Genomic DNA, 18956 nt, shown 5'->3' on the forward strand with positions numbered 1-18956 from the left:
GAGGGAACAGAAAACAGAGACACACAGTTAGTCATGCATGGTACCAAATCCATTTAGGAGTGAGTTAAAAGCGTCATTGGCAAGGTGACATCTATCAATGTCAGTGTTCCCACGTCCATATTCGAACAGTCATTAATCATAGAGTCTGGACTGATGTGGGCCATAATGGCACAAGCTCACTCCAGGCCTTGATTATAATTGGCATGGACACCTAGTTGGAACTCAAAAAAAACCTTAGCGTAATCTCATACTGCCAGACAACTTTTGTCAAAACTCCCACTTAACCAATCACCTCAGGGGCAGGACTTTCCAAAGCCATAGCTGTGATTTTCATTCATGTTGGCTTGGAGGTAATTTGTGTTTTCAGTTAAAATGAGAGTCTTCCTGTGATTTCTGCACATGTCTTTCTTGTACTCGCCATGCAACTCAGAAAAGCCGGATGAATATTTCAAGATTATAATTTTATATGTATCATGCAAAAGATCTACGTTGAATATTGCATATTTCATTAGTGAAAGGCCAAGAAATGTAGACCTTGGCTAAGTGGTGCCTACCCATGATGAAACGGCATAAATCTTGCTAGGGCAGACGTGGATATATCCTTAAAGAAATGGGAATCCCGGGCTCTCCAAAGTCAGCTAAAATGCTTGAGGCTTATTGTCTCAGAAAATTAACTTTATAGAATGATAAGCCAGAAGATTTACAGGGGCTTTTTAACTGATTTTACACAGCCTTGCAGATGGGAACTGAGGAGGCTTTGCAGTTTAAGGGCCAAGTTTTTCGAATGTTGGAGCTTGAGAACATTTTTTGTTTCCTGTCCACCTGCATACAATATTTAAACTCAGTCCATGTCTATATGTGTGACAAACCTTCTCTTGTATGTACCAATAACCAAATAATTGAATTATGATTACACAATTACTCCAAATACTGTGAAGTTTATTTAACAGTCTTTCCCTTTATTCACTTCTCTCATTCGTCTACTGTAAAAGGAACAATTAGTAGTTTTCTCCAGCCCTGTACACAATCAAGGATTAAGATAAGTAAAAAAAAGCTCATGTCATATGTGGAATTAGTTAAAAGCATGACTGGTATAATACAGATACTGAACACGTTCTCTGGTTGATTTTGCAAGAAACACCAAAGATGCTACTGATGATTATGTGATGTATTGAATATTACCTAACAGCTAAGAACAAGGTACTCCATTTTAGAATACAAGGCCTTTCCATAAGTGATAAAATACAGGAAAATCAAGCTGCTGTTAATGGCAACCAATGCTTTGAAACAAAGATTTATTTTCCAAAGAGAACTCTTTCATAACCTTGATTTATTGAATCTGTAGGTACTGTGAACAGTTACTGTAGCCTGGTCTGGCAGCCTGAGCTTGCAGCCTGAGCTTGAACAGTGAAACCAATGGGGAGTTGGAAGATTAGTAAAAAATACCCTGTAAGGTCAATGTGTTGACTCAGCTCCAGCATGAACTCTGTGGAAGGCATTTTTGACTGCCATGGTTGCACACATAAGGTCGGATTTCTGTGCAGTGCATTAAAGCACAATGAAAATTTGTGGTGCACCTTTTGGAAACACTGATCCCTAAAATGAATATGCATAAAAGTTAAATGGGGCCTTCACTGACTATTTGCAAGTTTCTACAGATGGCAGATGAATGGCATTTCCATTCCAGTGCACCTGTTTAATAAATGACAGGTAGGACTCTGCCTTCAGGCGCAGAATACATCTGGAAAGAGGCACACATCACAGTAAATCTGGCAGCCTCAGCTGGTATGACCCCTGTTAGCTGCTTCACTTTGCCTAATGCAAGAGGATATGAGTAAATAACAAGGGGCTTCTCTCATTTGACGTGGAATTAAATTGCTTTATTGTATGCATGAAGTAATGCATCTTGCTTGTCGCTGTTTTTGCACTATACCTTGTGTGCACTGTATTAAAGGAACATGCTACTGTTTTTGCCTTCACTTTAATGGTAGTGAGACCAATAAGCAGCACAAAATCTTGAATCACAAAAGCAGTAAACCAGAGCAAACATCAAAAATGACCACAAGTCTTCTCCTCTGCAACAACAGATAACTACAGACAGTGTGGAGAAAGAGAGGAAGAGAGAGGTTAAGTCCACCAAACAGTGGTGGATTATAATCCACAGTGACTCATTTATGTTAGTTTCTCCATTTGGGCAGGTAGCATACAGTGGGACTGTGTGGGCTTTTGGGTTTTTGTGGTCTGTTTATTTTGTCAGAACACACAGCGACCTGAAAGCAGCTGAGTTGCAAAGAGCTGCAAAGTGGGGTACTGATTCTCAATTGGATCAGTGGTGTCCACAACCCTTTCACATAAACCCTTTTACATTACCATCAGTGGAAATATGAAAAATGCTGCTAATGCACCTTCAAGGTATTGACTCTCTTTGGAGCTACTGTTTTATGGGTGTGCTGTATGTTTGTTTAGTGCATAATTTGTTGGGTTATTGTAAACACTGTTGGGGAGAAAAAATGGCCTGAATTGAAGTCTTTCCCCTCTTGGTGTCTGTCTCCTTCCTTCCCTCAGAGTGGTGATAAGACGCTCTGCCTATTTGGACCAGACTATTCTGTTTGCTCTTATCAGTAAGTCTGATCATGCCTCTTTTAAAATGGGTGGCCTCAGAGTCAACGCTCCTTGCTCTGTTCTGTCCTCACTGGCCCTGTCATTGCAATGTTCAATTAGGCCCCGTGGGCCCCTGATCCAGCCCCGTTTAGCCTTCTTTTCAGGCCCCTCTAAATGTCTTGACCGTGACCTTCACTATTGCAGGTTTTTCCAGCATAGAGAGTTACAAGGCCATGAGGTGAGTCATGGGGCGGTCAAATGTCATGCCGCCTCCAGCTCTCTACAAACTCTGATGGATGTCTTCATGGAAAACACTATTAGGGACCTCTAAGCACCTACGGTTGAAGGGATGGCTACGGCATGATGCAATGATGTAGATTCTGTGTCGACACTTTCTACTGTTCTAGCCCAACTGTCAACTACGGGACAAAGACTAGTTTGCTGTACCCTGTAATACATTAAAGAGTTAGCAGGTAATTATACATTTTTGTCACATTTGACACCAACATTTCGTTTATATTCAATTATACTGTCGGTAGTTTGATGGATTATGAGCATATTTGTTAAAGATACCTGCTAATTTGATTGATTTTTCCAGTTTATTCATAGACATGGCTATGTCATCTTGAGCAGCACTCAACCATGATAACCACCATGGCGCTGTCCCTGGTACTGAAGTAACAGAGGGATTTATACAAACTCTTCAATTGATATAATTTTTTTTCTTTTAATTTTTTAAAATGTCAAAATTGTGAAAAAATGCACAGGGAGACATCACCTAAATCGTTAAATTAAATAAAACTCCTAAAATATGTTGACATGTTTGCTAGAGCCAGTTGAAGGCGCAGTACACACGCACTTGTGCACATTATCAGGATCACACCACATCCGCCTCATTTGGAGCCAAGAAAAACCCTTTTGCTATTGGCTGTGTAGCCTGAAGAAATGAAGCCTCACACACTCTCTCACACACGCACGCACACGCACACACACACACACACACACACACCTGATTAATCGAAATTAGCATGCAATTATCTGCTAATAACATGTGAGCATTTGTGTTTGTGTGCGAGTGTAAGCGTCTGCATTGAGCTAGTTGTGTGTGGTTCCAAGCGCCTGTCATTTCAGTGTGTTTGTGTTCTGTGACTGCTCCACCCTCTGAAGCACTCTCTGCAACCTCTCTTGGTGTGATCATTACTGAACAAAAATCTCAAGAGTAGAGACACTTGTTAAGACTTTCAAAAAGCTGGTGAGATGACATCCACAGTGTCAAGTTTAGGTTGAAATCTGAAATACAGGACGAATGTATTGTATATTGACAGTACTCCATGGGAATAATATAGGAAGTGTGACATTTAAACCTTATGAAACATGTTTTGTAGGAATGTTCACGGTGCTAGGATACTTGGGACACCATTACTATTAGGACTGTGTATGGAAAGATTTTGGATAAAGCAAGTGATCATAGTCAGAATCAATCAATGCAATTTTCTCATTTAAATGGATAGCATGGAGCCACAGGGGAACAAAACATCACCCAAGGACAGCTATTAATAGATGTTTGTAATTGTGGGCTGCTTGTTCATCTGTGGTGCCTCCTTCATCATAATCAAAGTGACAGAAACTCAACACACAGCAACACAAGAAAAAAGGACACCTAAGCCTACAGCAGCAATCCTACTTTATGATGTTGTCTACACTGAATGTGACTACACTGAAATAAAAAGTGTAAAAACAAAGAACAGGACCTGTTGGAATACAGTGACAAAACGTTCTCCTTCTTTGCCTTTCCCTACATTTACTAGCAGCAATAAAGCCGCAAATTCCCCTCTAGACATCCACTAATTCAACATTGGTCATGTATTGTATATGATGGTGGCACCATAAAAGGATGTACCGGAAATGGATTGGATGCTATGAGCCAGATCTGGTGGGATACCATCAGGCTGAGGGGTCAGGATACTTTGTTCAGCTGATATGATTATAAAAAGGACTTTTGTTGAGGGGTTGTAAAGGTTAAATAAGAATCATGGCAGGCTGAACATTAATACAGTGCATTCTGCAAGTATTAGGCTCTGTTATTTGATTTTTTTAATTACCCCACTGGGTAAGACTAAAGTAACTGAATTTAACTGAAATTAAATAATGACACAAGCTTAAAGTGCTGACTTTCAGCTTATATCTCAAAGTAACTGGTTTGTCACAGGTGCAAATTGTTCTTACAAGCTCTTGACTGTGTCCCCTTGCTCTGATGTTGCAAAGAGTTCAAAATAATCCCAAGGTTTCTGAGGAGTGCAGCTACAATAAAGGACTTCATGGAGGTCATTTACAGAGGAGCCATGCAGAATTCTTAAAGCTGTAGCAAGACTTTGGTAAATGTTTGGCTGCCTATTCTGGTCTGCAGTTTAGTGGTTCAATTATACTCCTTTTGGTGTCTCAGTGAGACTCTTTCACCATACAGACTAGTAGACGTGGCATTCAGGGGGGAAAAAAAAGCATCAAGTCAAAACATTCAGAAATGCAAATCCAATCACAATGCCCCACAGTATCACTTCACACCACTAGCTGCCAGAAAAGCCTTGCAGGAAAATGCCATTTCAACTTCCAAGCTGGGAAGCTGCTTGAGCAATGTCTTCAACAGGTCTGGAAACAATAACAGAATATTCTGCTAAAGTAGAATAAGAAAGAATTCAGTACAAATAGACACAGATATTCCTTGTTGGAAGTTAACCTGCTAGCCAGAAATGTAAAGGGCATTCCATTTAAAATGTAGTTAGAGTGAAGGTCAAAAGGGAAATGCCGCCTTCTGGTATTCACAAGGACACAATATAATTCAGATTATAACTAATTTCTTTCAGCCTGCCTTATCTATTTCTACACTTATTTCCCCCAAATGACTTTTAAACTTGGCACCCAGCCAGTGATTTTCTGTGTAGGTGAAAAAGAGCAAAAACAGCAGCAATAATAATGAGAGTGGAGATCAAACTAAATATCAAATGTATAGATATAAATAGACAAATGTATTCTAAACAGATACGAGTACCATCACAACCACAGGCATCTGCCTTCCTGCATGCAATCATCAGGGTGTTAAGTGTAATCATCTTAATACGTTTTCAGATGATTACAACCAGGAAGTCCTTGAAGGACTTGTAAACTGATCACGGGTCTTTTCTCAAGAAATGACAAAGAGTGTATGTGTCAGACCTGGCTGATATAAGCAGCACCTTAAGGCAGCTGTGATACTGATGTATATGACTGTCAATCATCTTTCTTTTGTCTTTTATCTCTCAGCCTTACACCTGCTCTGCAAAGCACGGTCTGACAAATCCCAAAAAGAGTCTAACCTCATTTAGTTAAAAAAATGGGATTCACATTCTACAGCCTGCAAAGTAGACACTGCATTATATAATTATAATAATCGGACAAAAAAATCATACTTATATATAATGTACAGTATAAATGGCCATGGTAGAGAAGACAAAGTAACAGGGGCAAAAGACTCTTTCAGACCACCTCTGGTGTGCGTCCTCACACAGGTGTGACTACAGTCATGTTTTGAACTTAAGGGACACAGTAACAGAAAGTAGCTTAACTTTACTCCTCAACAAATGGTGCAACATGGTGAGTCTTGAACTAAGGATTTTCCCTGCAGTTCCGAGGAAATGAGAACAAGGATTCACGTTGAAGCATTTGTTGACGTGATCTGAAAATGTAAAGGTGTGTCAGAGGGAGCTTCAGCATAGATCATCCTTCTGTTCTTCACCAGCATGCTAAATGTTATCAGAGCTGAGAATCTGAGCAGTCCATGGGTGAGAGCAGGATCGCTGAGTTAAATCTGACTGAAGCCTAACGTTTATTATGATGTAGTAGAATTGTGAAATTTTACTGGGACTAGAATTTAACCAATATGTATGAATAATTATAGGCCTACATTATAGGCCTATAGGGTGCCTCCAGTATTAAGTGAGCATTTGGTGAAGATTAATCGAGAAGCACAATTACACCCAGGAGAAGTATTTGAACAAGACTTACTCAATTACAGTAACAAGAGCAATTTCAGTCATTATTTGTAGACTTGGTCCTTTCCTATAGAAATTACCAATTTACAAATCACCTGGCACAAAGCTGCAGTCACTGTCTACATATGCATTTGTACAGTGGTTTGATGCAGCAGTTTACATGAATGCTCCGAGCAGCAGTGGAGGACACAGTGCAGGATTGTCCGGGTTTGCATTTTTCTCTTTCAGTAACTGGGTGCTTGTAATTGTTCCCTGTTGGGTAGTCCTCCACTCTTGGGCAGGGGTTGAACCAAACAAATCCAGCTTGTTAAAAAGCCCCCTGACCCTTGAGAGGGAGCCTGTTCAACACTGGTTTCCCAGATTATACTCATTTAGCCTATAATGAGTGGTCTTGGGAGGGATTGTGGGGGGGAGCCATCTCGGCCCCAGTCAACATGATAGTCAGCACAATCTTGCTTGGAAAGAAGTAACAATATTCTGAACAGGGGAAGATGGTAAAGGAGGGGATGTTTCTTCATGACACTACTGCTTGTGGGTGTGTATGTGCACTTATTTTCTCTGTAAGATGAAAAGTGAGGAGACATTAGGGGTATATTAACAACCACTGTCAGATTCCTAAACTTGTTTTTTTGTCTGCTTTGGTTTTTTTACTTTGAGTGATTAATTGATTTCACATGGGCAATGGTCCTTGAGTCCGTGCCTTCCATTTCTTTCCTTTCCATTTGAATAGTACCTTGTGTTTGAAGTGACTGACCCTGGCAATGACGGGTTGGGATGATTTGTTCAAACATGATCTGAGACTATGAATGGCGCTGGAAAATTATGTGGTTGACAGTGTCCGGTAGGAGTTTGGGTTGGGCTTTTTATAAAGGTCTTTGATCAGTGTCTTGGGACTGTCAGACAGGAGCAGCCATACCAGAGAAGAAGAGATTGTCCTGTGGGCTTCTTATAGAGATGTTTAATATGGGTCCTTTCATGGCTTCATTTGGCTGCAGTCTAGTTATGGGTAAATGAGTTTAACTGTTTGAATAATTGTACAGTATGATATAGTATGGATGTTATGGTTGTTGCCTTACTGGTTTATTGTCTTAATCAAATTATTATTGAAATTGTGATATAAACAAAGAGCAAATATGGCTACTGAAAGCATAACAAGATGAGATAATGTGTAACATGAACAGAAGTCTACAAACTGTGCACTATTTTCTATTGTCAGGGTCGAGGCACAAAATGGATCTGCACTTAACCTTTTCAAGCTATTCACAGAACGTAGTTAAAGGACAACTCACTCTTTTTAAATGATCGATCCCCATAAAATGTGCCTTTTAAAAAGGGCAAAAACCCAAAGTTACGAGTTGTTTTTTTACTGCCGCCACACGCTCTGCCACATTAATGTCAACCCTACCATATGTCAACTTTTAAAGTGAACAACATTGTCTGAATTACTATTTACTGAGAGGCATGAGGCACTCCTTAATGTACTTGGGTTCCTTGAAGATGCTGCTATTTTTAACCTTCATTTACAATCTCAAGGTCTCTCTTTACTCAGAAATCGCCCCCACCTTCCTGGTCATGACAGGAGGAAGTGTATTGAACCAAACACCCTGGACACATGCAGCCAAAAGCAGAGACCGGAGGGAATTAATATGACAGAGCATATAGTCAACATTTTAAATTTCACAGAGCTCATTATTTTTAAGCTGCCTCACCTCTTATGTTGCCAGTAATACTGCAGCTGTGTGCCAACAGCTGTTTGAGATGCCAATAATGTTTAGCACTACCACTGCAAAACTAGAGACCTCTGACTTTCAAAAACCTGTCCTATGTTGCAGGCAAGATCACACCACTCACAAACTCTTCTCTTCACTCCTTGATGACAACTGAGGAAAACACTATGCAGAAAGTTCCCTCCACACTGAATGAGCTAACTGGACAATGTGTGGGTGATTTCTTTTACCATTTTTTCATGGGATATTCCCAGCTCTCATCTGTCTACGACTGGTTTAAACATCTTTCAAATATTAATATTATAGGGGCGTCTCGGTGGCTCACCTGGTAGAGTGCATACCACATGGACTTAGTCCTAACTGCAGCGACCATGAGTTTGAATCCGACCCACGGCCATTTGCTGCATGTCATCCCCTGACTTTCATGTCTACCTCTCACTGTACTATCAAATAAAGGCAGAAATGCCCAAAAATGTAACTTAAAAAAAGAAAATATATATATATATGCGTATATATTACTATATTTATATATATATAATATATATATTATAATAAAAGCAATGATAATACAAAAAACAGCTGCTGTCTCTATCCCTAACCTGTATGAGGCATTACTCTCATGACAGCTTGAAAACTGGACATGAAACCTTTGATCACATACTGCTGTTTACCACAGACAGCAGTGCCTTATGATGTGCTAATGTTTGATAGAGAGATTGAGCCTGGGGGTAACCGCCTGTGCAGGTCAGGTTGAGGCTGTTTGTGTTACACTCTCCCTGAGTGTTTCCGACGAGATGGAGGCACAGGCATGGCAGCTTTCGTCACTTTGTACCTGAGGAGCAACCTCATCTGAAGCACTAGGACAGCAGCCAACATTCACTGCAGTAACTTTGCTGACTCAGCCCATGCAGTACAAGCACATGTTCACTGCTGCCTGCTGTGAGGATGTTTTGCCTGTGTTGCTGGGGCTTTTTGCAATGTGTTGTTTAATGATGCTCTTGTCATCACTTTTAATCAGTTCATCAAGCACAGCAAGTATTTTGGGACAAGAGGAGGAAACACCACCAGACACACACACATACAGACAGTGTGTTCAAATGCTAATGACTCAGTTATAATAGCTATGAGGTAGTGCTTTGATTACATTCTTAACTTTTGGTTAAAGTCCTCAGTTGAGTAGTTTTAGCTAAATGAAGATTGCATTTGGAGTAAGCATGAAAAATATGGTTAATTCCAACCATGTGAACCTTAATCTGGTTAATCACAGTGATCACTAAACGCAGTGTCTATGAATGTACTAACTGTTTGTGGCCTGTAAAATAGGATTGCAACTAAAGATTCAATTTACTGTAGACTAGTGACAATTTTCTCGATTAATCAATTCATCACTTAGTCTATAAAATATAAGAAAACAGTGGAAAATGTTCATCAAATGTCTTGTTTCCTTGGTATGAGTGCTACCACTGAGCCACCTGGCCCTACAAGAGAGACACAAATTACAGCAAACTAACACCTCCACAATCCTCTCACTAATTATGATGTGCTTCTTAGATACTGCTCCAGGTTATCAATATCTACTGATAATGCTGTGATTATTTAATGAAGACGTTGGTGGACGACAACAGCATTGTTCATCAGCTATTTAAACAGCTCCTCACTGCAGTACCATGGGGTTGAAAGTGTTTTTTTTTTCAGTTTATTATTTTATTTCACTGTAAACAGTGTCTAAATAGCAGGAAGTACAGTGTGAGGGAAAAGTCTGTGTGAGTGGCGTGACAGGGAGGGCTGTTTTGAAGTTTGTTTTCTTGCTCTCATAATCCACCTACTCAAACCCCTCTGGAAGGAGGTAGAGCTCTGGGCCGATGAAACACAGCTGTTTGAAGCCTGACAGCCAAAAAGAGACACCACAGTGCAAAGATGAGCATATTGGAATACTAAAATTACATTTAAAATGGTGCATTTACTCTACTGCCTGAATGCCATTCACGATAATAGGCAAGTCAAGCACACAAATAAATAGTAGCAACCTGCACGACAGTTTTAAGTTACAATATATCCAAGTATGAATCAAGTAACCATGAATGTCCAATGCTCCAGAGTTGTTCCTTGTAAAGTCCTCTCACTCTCTTCATAATGAACGGATTCCATGGGTTTACTATACAGTGTTTTATATATGCAGCTCTTCAAACGGCAATGGCTGATGAACAGAGTTAATTAACAAGCAGCAGAATGGCTCTAGGGTTTATGTAATGTTACACCCACTTTGTCAGGCCAGATTAGTCCAGAACAGAGGGGGAAAGGGCATGAACAAGCAAATGAACAAGGGAAATAAAGGAACAGATTCCTTCCAGTTTGGTTGACTGCCATGCTGTGACATAGCCCGTAGAAATCATGCAATGCTGTTTGGATACAGCACATCAAGAATAATCCTGCACAGTGGTGCGAAGTCTGACCATAAACGAAAAGGCAATGATTCTAAATTATAATAATTATGCTTGTCTCAATATTTCATAACACTTAGCTCAGATTATCTTTTCGAGAAGGCAACATAGACAGTTTCCTTCTAAGTGGAACTCCTAAGTGAACTACCTGACAATTAGTTTGAATATGGGAATACTGGCTTGGGCAGTGCATTATCTCATCACTCTACACCATCATGACATGACATGTCCCTGCAAGTCTAGTGTTGGCTACAGTATCTGTTTCTCATTAATGACACTTCTGCAGGTTCTGTGAGGTGTAAATACACATTAAGCTGAAGAAGATGCATGTTGCAAATTTTACAGAGGCGGTCACGCAGGATATCTGTGAGTGTATGTGGAAACTTGCAGCAGCACTCCTGGGACTGCGCCATCAGATCTCCAGTGTCACAGCTCTCTAAGCTAACAGTTGACATATAATAGCAGGAAAATAAATAGTACTTGTGCTCTTTAAAGACGTCTGTCCTTCAGAAACTCTCGAGACTTCTCTAGCTGGGCTGTCAAGCCAATTAAAAGAAGAAAATAATCAATGGGAATGGATTATTATACCTTTCACTATTTGTTCATATCATTCCTGAGGCAGGAGACAATTGCAATTCTGTTGTACTTTTTGTTTGATTCCATGTGTAATGTGGATGACAAGCTTAAAGTAAATAAGATGCTTAACATGATATAAAAACACAGTTTTTACCTTTGAAGCTTAAAGGGTAGGGAGCTGAGAGAGCACAATCAACAATAACTGGAGTCATGTCATTCAGTAGCACATGTATAAACATTGTAGGGTGTGTTATCTAATGCTATTGCTGTCACTGCTCTGGCAGTTAATTTTAGAATAACTGAGAAAGGCTGCCAAGCTCCCATTCTGCAAGCAATGATGACATTGTCTTCAGGGGCAGCATTTCTTTCTTTCAGAAAAATGGAGTTTAGGAGAAACTCTGCATTTAATTTCCCTCTTCTTTCCTTTCTTTTTGCATGAATGAACACAATGTAGTTGTTCTTTATAAGTGATGCAAAATTAAGCCACCTCAGGTATATACAATGTGAAGGTTTTAGAGAAGATGGAATAACATATAATGAGCTGCCACCTTTCAGAGTGACACTGGTATGTCTGCATAATTGTAGCAAAGCTGTCTCAAAAAAAAAAAGAAAAAAAATCATAGCTTGTGAATATCAGAGGTAACAGCATGAATAGGAGGGAAGATATAAATACATTCAAAGGCTAATGTTGAAACACCTGCAGGGCATTTAGCAATCACGGGAAGAATCATCACTTGGACCTTGTGAGTTGAGTGGCACCTGCTGTGATGGAGCATTACAAGAGAAACCTCAACCCTGGACTGACCCCTGCACACAAGGGAGTCAGCCTGACCTTGGCTTGCATATAAAACTCAAATGCACACACACGCATACAGGTAATGCAGATTCCAGTACACGGTGGCTCCTTTCCAGTCAGTGAGCATGGCTCAGCATTGACATGTAGCTTTATACTGTAAAGAGAGGCTGCAGAGGAAGGATAAAAGGAAATTATGCTTTGACCTTCAATGGACACTTATTTAGATAATGCCAAAGGAAAACTGTTTCTATCTCAAGCCATCTAAGAATGAGAAATATAAAGCATCAACAGAAAAGGGACTGTCAAGAACTGATGAGCAAAGACAAACATTATTTCCCATTTATGATCTGTGGCCAGAAAAAAATGCATGGTAATTCAAAGCACATATCATAACTTGAAAGTGAGCAGATGCAGCTTACATTGCAACTGCCTCACCGCCAGGTGTAGATGAAATCTCCACAGTGCATTTGTATTACCAGAGGCAATTAAATAACATCATGCATTGCAGGAAACACAGCAGCTGCAAAGCTGGCTGATAGAAAGACTGCAGAAATGACTCGTCATTGTTTGCTGCTCCTTAAAGAGCTGTCAAAACATGAGCCTTTTATGTCAAATGAGAAATGCTGTAAATACAGGCTGTTCAGTGTCATGTAGAACAGCTCAGTGCTTACCATTTTTGTTGTTGCCGACAATGCCAACTCTTGTATTGTGTGTGCAAAAACATGATCTGATCACAATCAGAACACAACAAGAATGTGTGTAATACCAGGTGTAACTTAACGTGCACCACGTGTTACCACCAGGTTTATCTCTTCATTGTTAGTAGAGTATTACCATAGTAAAAGATAACTTCACAGAAAATAATCAGTTGGACAAATCTCTTTATGTCCACTGTACTGAGAGACAGTGGTAAAGATAGAAATAGGGAGAAAGAGATAGTTACAGACACAGCATATAATGATCCAATGTTCCTCTCATCCTGCATCTGTGTGACAATGGATTCTTTGAAAATATGTGACTGCCAATCTGATAAGCACTTTTAGCTAGCTCACAGGAGGGGAGCTTGTAACACATCAGCAGGGGGAGAGAGGTACGAACAACCTGGCCCTCCTATACAACCAGCAGCTGACACATCATCTCCAAACTCTCTGCAACATATTGAATTGTTAATTATAATCAACAACAACCATGTTCCATTGGTGTTGGCTGCATTATAGTGACACATTTAACACATACATGTTAATACATAGCTTCCTGCCTATCCACAATAGGATAGTGAAAATATTAGAAACAACTCCCAGTGTAACACACAGAACTGCTGCCTCAAAAATGACCACAATGTTGAATCAACTTCTCTCCAAAACAAAACTTAAACAGACTTTACTGCAAGGCTATTAGACTACATTAGTTTAAGCAAGGCGGCAACTGGAAACTGAATGGATTAATGACACCAGTCTACTGCATGAAGCTGAACCACTGAAATGCCTGTCAAAAAGTCAAAAATGCCTACATAAATATGTTTGTAAATTTATAACAAGATCACTGCACCAACAGTTTTCAGTGAATTTTTTTAAAGTGTCCGTCTCTTTTTCCTGCCAGGTTTCTTTAGCTACTGACAGCGACACCACATTGCCTCTCTTCTCTTCTTCCTTTATTTGGAGATCGTTGATCAAACCGGTTCTTTAATCACAATGCTGTCTGACTGTTACTCAAGGCATTGTGTCTCATCTGGGAGATGAGTGGAGTTTCCCGAGGCAAGTAAAGACTTTTGTGGGCTGTCCAGAGCAGCCAGAGTCCACTCTGGCCGCGCTGTGCTTTCCTTTCATCAAGTCTATCAATAATAGGTTGGATAGCAAAATTACACTGCTTTTATGTGAGGCAAGCGAAGACAAATGCAATTAAATTGCTTCACGCATGCCTGGCAACAATGTTTTTAAAACCTAAAGTTGAGCATTCATAAGCAGGTGAAGAGAGGTGAAGGAAGCCTAACCAGACAAGTGGTACCTATTCCACACCATCCTCCCTACGTCCGTCGCTTTGCCTTTTCAGTCTCTCTCTGCTCAGGAGTTTCTTCCCCGGAGTTCAGCTCCTCCTCACAGAAAAAGCCAGGAGTTGGGTCATAAGTGGGACCCAGGTGCTACTCATCGTTTCATAGAGTTTCACTTCACCTCTTTCCACCTCTCGGCTTACTTGTGCCTGTTTCCCATATCTTGATTGACAGTACAGCCTTGAATGGTATCCGCTAGATAGCTTCATGATTCCCACACTTTTAATTCTATCATTTTTCTCCCCGACTTGTACAATAGCTTAGACAAAGGAAGAGGGGTCTTAAACAACCTAATTTGAATAATCCTATAGCAGAGGAAGGATGTATTTACATAACCACAAGCTGGATTCAACTCAGGGCACTGGATGGCTCGACTGCATCTTTGGATTTGTTTCCATCTCTTAAAATTGGCAGGGGAAAAATCAGACAATTTTCTGGAACATAAGAAGTGACTCCGCTTCCTTTAGAAAGACAAGAATTTAATGTATCCTAAAATGATTCAAAGTACGGTGGCCTTAACTACAATGAAATCCAGGGTAAATTGTATTATATTTCTGTCACTGTTTGGAAAGAATATCCCTCCTAACAACAACATCTATAGCAAAGGCTTTTGACTTATGCTGCCTTCATGGGCAGAGCCCACAGTATCTCAGCCTGATCAAAGCAGTGACTAACCCTCAATGACACAAGGCCGGAAGATCTCCAGATAGATGAATAGATTAGCATCATTAATGGCAGTGACACAGGGATTTAATTGTGGCTCTTGTATTCCGGCTAGCATGAACCCCATCGGGCTATCTCTCAGTGCTGAAGCCCAGCCGACTCCAGCAGCATTCACAGAAAGGCAGGGCTGACTGATTGGCTGAGATGTTAATTTCACAGAGCTATATCCATGGCTACACTTCCATTTCATTTGGAGAGAGATGCTTGTTCATCTAGTTGCGTCCACTTGACAAGCAAGCTAATTATCAGTTGCTGGGACTTGCCCAAAGATCGTCAGATTACTCATGCAGGAAGAAACTGAAGGAGCTTTGTTGTGCATCTTAAGAGGCAAAGAAAAACTAGGAGGTAAAGCTTTGTGAAGCAGAGTGATGAATGATAAAGACTTAACTGGTCTTTGATACTGATACTTGGAACCGAGTCTGTGAAACTGAATAACAGTAATGATAGTATTATCTTACCAAGGATATTGTTTGTTATAGACTTACAAAGACGTGCCCCAATGTTTAAGTGTGGGCCATATACCGTAGCTGGGCAAACTTGTGCACACATAACTGAAACAATACTCAGTTAACTGAATTTATGAAAGAAAAAATCTTCATCACTTTCTCTAATCAGTGACATATCTTTGCTTAAATTTGAGTCAATTGCAAACACACAAGGATTGGCTATCATGTCTGGAGATGGTTCTGTTGGTTGAGTGAGTTCTATTATGCCAAGCAAACTAAATCAATGGCAGAGAAGTATTTGAGGGTTTATTCAATAATACTCAGCGCTATAAAATAAGTTCATCAAATGAGCTTTGTGAAGAGTGATAGAACTATGGCTCTCATTACTGCTTCTGCTTTAACCTTTCTATCTTTCTTTTTCTTTACTGAACTATTCAATTCTCACAGATGGAGATGAGAGAGCAGAAGATGAAGCAAAAGAAAACACCAGAGATAAGAGGAGAAATGCCACATGACAGCACAAGGGAGTCCTATTTAATTTACCAGGGCCAAAGCATGACCAAAGCCGGGGAACACTATGAATAAATGACATGCATTATTTCACATGGATCTGCTTTGACTTTCACTGTTTTTGTTAACTTTGTCATTTTCCTGCTCTCTCCACTCGCAGCGCCACGCCTGCACAAATGGGAGCTTCTGAAATGAGTCCAGAGTGCCGGCATGTTCCTCCTCCCCTTTGTCTGTGCTGTAAAGAATGTCCCCTCACTGCTGCTGTGTAAATGTCCCCTGCTTTGCTGATGGATCTTCGCAGGGTGGATCCAACAGCAGGGTCTGATTGAATTTTCCACCATCAGATTAATCTCAAGCAGACACATGGAGCCACCTGCATCAATGCATAAATATGTGCATGTACATCCACATGAATATGAACACATAATCACATACACACAAAAAAACAGGAATTAAATTTTAAAATATATATTAAAATACACGTTTACACAGCAGTGTTCATAAACATACAGACACAATGTCCTAATCCAAGTGTAGTGTTTGTTTCACTCACTGTGGGTCAATCATGTAGAATACATTTTGCCCCATCACTTGCCCTCGGGCACATTACAGCACACACAGTATGCAGTACATGTACACGGTGAATCTCTACCTGAACATAGGAAGCGCAGCAGCCACGCCTGAAATCATTCTTATAATGAAGTCTAATGCGAGACACAATTCATATTCAAACAATCTCTTCAAACCCAATTACCTATTTATTACGACCACAATGCAACAATATCACAATAAGACTTGACAGCTATGATTATTCCTCCTGACGTAGTTGTACTTTGCACCTAATTATCACTTTTAATGTGAAAATGTCTACTTTTTCCATTAGACCACACCGTTAAGAGTCTTCTGGTGGCAGTTAAGCTGCAAAACAAAACTTAAGACAGGGTTGTAGGCAATGTCTATGTGGAGACAATTATCTTCTCATATTCAATTCAAGCACGGTGGATTTAGTTGTGATACATCTGCAAGTTATGGTAGGAAAAATTACCATAATCATCTCATTTAAAATGATGTATTAGGTTATTCAAGGCAGCAGTATGCCTCTGCAAACTGTTTATGATGGACTTTTTTTAAACAATGGGAGCCCATGGCCTCTGTTAAATAAAGCTAACTTGCACAAACAGCAGTGGCTTGTGGCAAACACATGAATGGGTTTAGAATTAAAGACATTAATAGTGATAAAAAAGTAAATAAAATTACACAGATGCTTATCTTTAGGTTTCTGCTGCACTGTGTAATTGTTGTGATACTACTGAATTAATGGTTAACTGAGCCATCATGCCTGTGCCCTAAAGTGGAAATTATGAGTCATTATTATGGTAGGTCTGCTTTGGTTTTACTGAATTAGAGCCTCTAAAAGTTAAAACACCATTCTTCACAATTATCATGGACTTTGAACAGTGATACCAGTTTCTTAGGATGAATTTATCTTTCCTAATAATTCTGTCTGGGCTCTCAGTGCCACTGCTGCTGGACAGCTGTTTGCATGTAGGGTAAAGCGACCTGGGAGGACCTTCTTTGTTCTTTGTACATATGTTTATGTTCAGAGGAAGGAGTCTCTTTGGAACAGTTGGTTCCCCACACATCTGTTTGTGCTCAGGCAGGGTGTCATTTTTAACAATCTTACTGACTGTCAAACTACTCTTTGCAGGAGTTATTTCAAAATTCAACTTTTTGAAGTTTCACTGTGAAATGTTGCTAGAATGTGTCAGCTTGTGAGATCTTTGGATATTTATTTTTCTATTTCATTTTTGACTGTGTCACTAGGATCACATGCTACAGTTTAAAGGATAAAAAATAAATAAAGTTTACAGTGAAAATGTATAATTAGCTTTGTGTTTGGCTACTAGTGTGACAATTATAAATAAGAGAACTAAGTTGTCATGCTGTAAAAAAGGTTTGTTTCTATCAGTAATATTGGAAAAGAAAAGACTGATTTCCTCAAGCACTTTTGTAAAAATTATGATCATACAACAAGCTCTTCTGTGTGCTGTTTATTAGTAACAGCTAATATAAAAGGATTAGTTTTTTTCTGTTTCATTCAGATTTAGTTTAAAGCTTTAAAATAGCCATCATTTCTTGTATCCAAAATCCAGTAGCTAGTAAAGCAAGTCAGTATTAGTAGACAACTAAAGCAGAGTAAAACAGCAGTAACATTTAAGTACTAAATGCAAAAACCTATGGTTAGCGGTCAGTATGCAAAATTAGAGCAAAGCAGCTACAAAGATTTGCAACCATATTTGGGATGACATAGACAGTTATATCATTGTTAGTAACCTGCATTGTTTTGATGTCTTCTTTATGCAGCAGACTATATCATATCAGCTAACACATAATGCATTTTATAGGCAGCTTTGATAGTTTAAAAACAGATTAAATAGTGTTTTCAAAAACAAAAAGCTTCATTGAACAAGCTAATACAGTCTGAGTCATGCAAAACAAAAATAATAGTAACCAACATAAATCAAGTGCACTAATCTAAATATAGTTTAATCAAACTTATACATAATTTATAAGGTAATGAGGAAATGTTGGCTTTAATCTTAATAAATTTTGGGGTTAATCTGGGCTGTTTGCTTATTTTGCTGTTTAATGTTAAATTTAACTAACACTGCATATATTAAAAATAAGTGGGCCCAGGGGCCAGGCTGAATTCGAACCCTGGCTGCTGCAGTAAGGATTCAGCCTTGATGGTACATTCTCTACCAGGTGAGCTACTGGAGAGCCCCCATAATTAGATATTCTAATGTGTAGAAGCCAGTCAAATCAGGCTGCATGTTAAATACACAATATTTATACAAATAAAACAATATTTGTGATGAAAGAAAGGAGAAAGCTCCTTACTTTTTCCCCCCATTCTGCTTGCCCAATGTAAGAGACTACTCAAACATCATAAAAAATATGTAACTAATATAATTTTGGGTCAGATTTTGTCTACTAACCCACACCATCCTCTCTTAAAGCCCTTAGAGCAATTTATACCATTGCTTAGTTAGAATGAATCTAT

At 39.5% G+C, this 18956-nt stretch overlaps 1 protein-coding gene across 1 annotated transcript in view; it reads right to left on the reverse strand.

Annotated features, from left to right (window-relative positions):
- The window catches only part of grid1 (glutamate ionotropic receptor delta type subunit 1), a 240127-nt gene that overhangs the window by 155952 nt on the left and 65219 nt on the right, over positions 1 to 18956 (reverse strand). The window lies entirely within an intron of this gene.

This window comes from Seriola dumerili, unplaced genomic scaffold (assembly GCF_002260705.1).
Source record: "Seriola dumerili isolate Sdu_G_001 unplaced genomic scaffold, Sdu_1.0 BDQW01000478.1, whole genome shotgun sequence".
NCBI classification, from domain to species: Eukaryota; Metazoa; Chordata; class Actinopteri; order Carangiformes; family Carangidae; genus Seriola; species Seriola dumerili.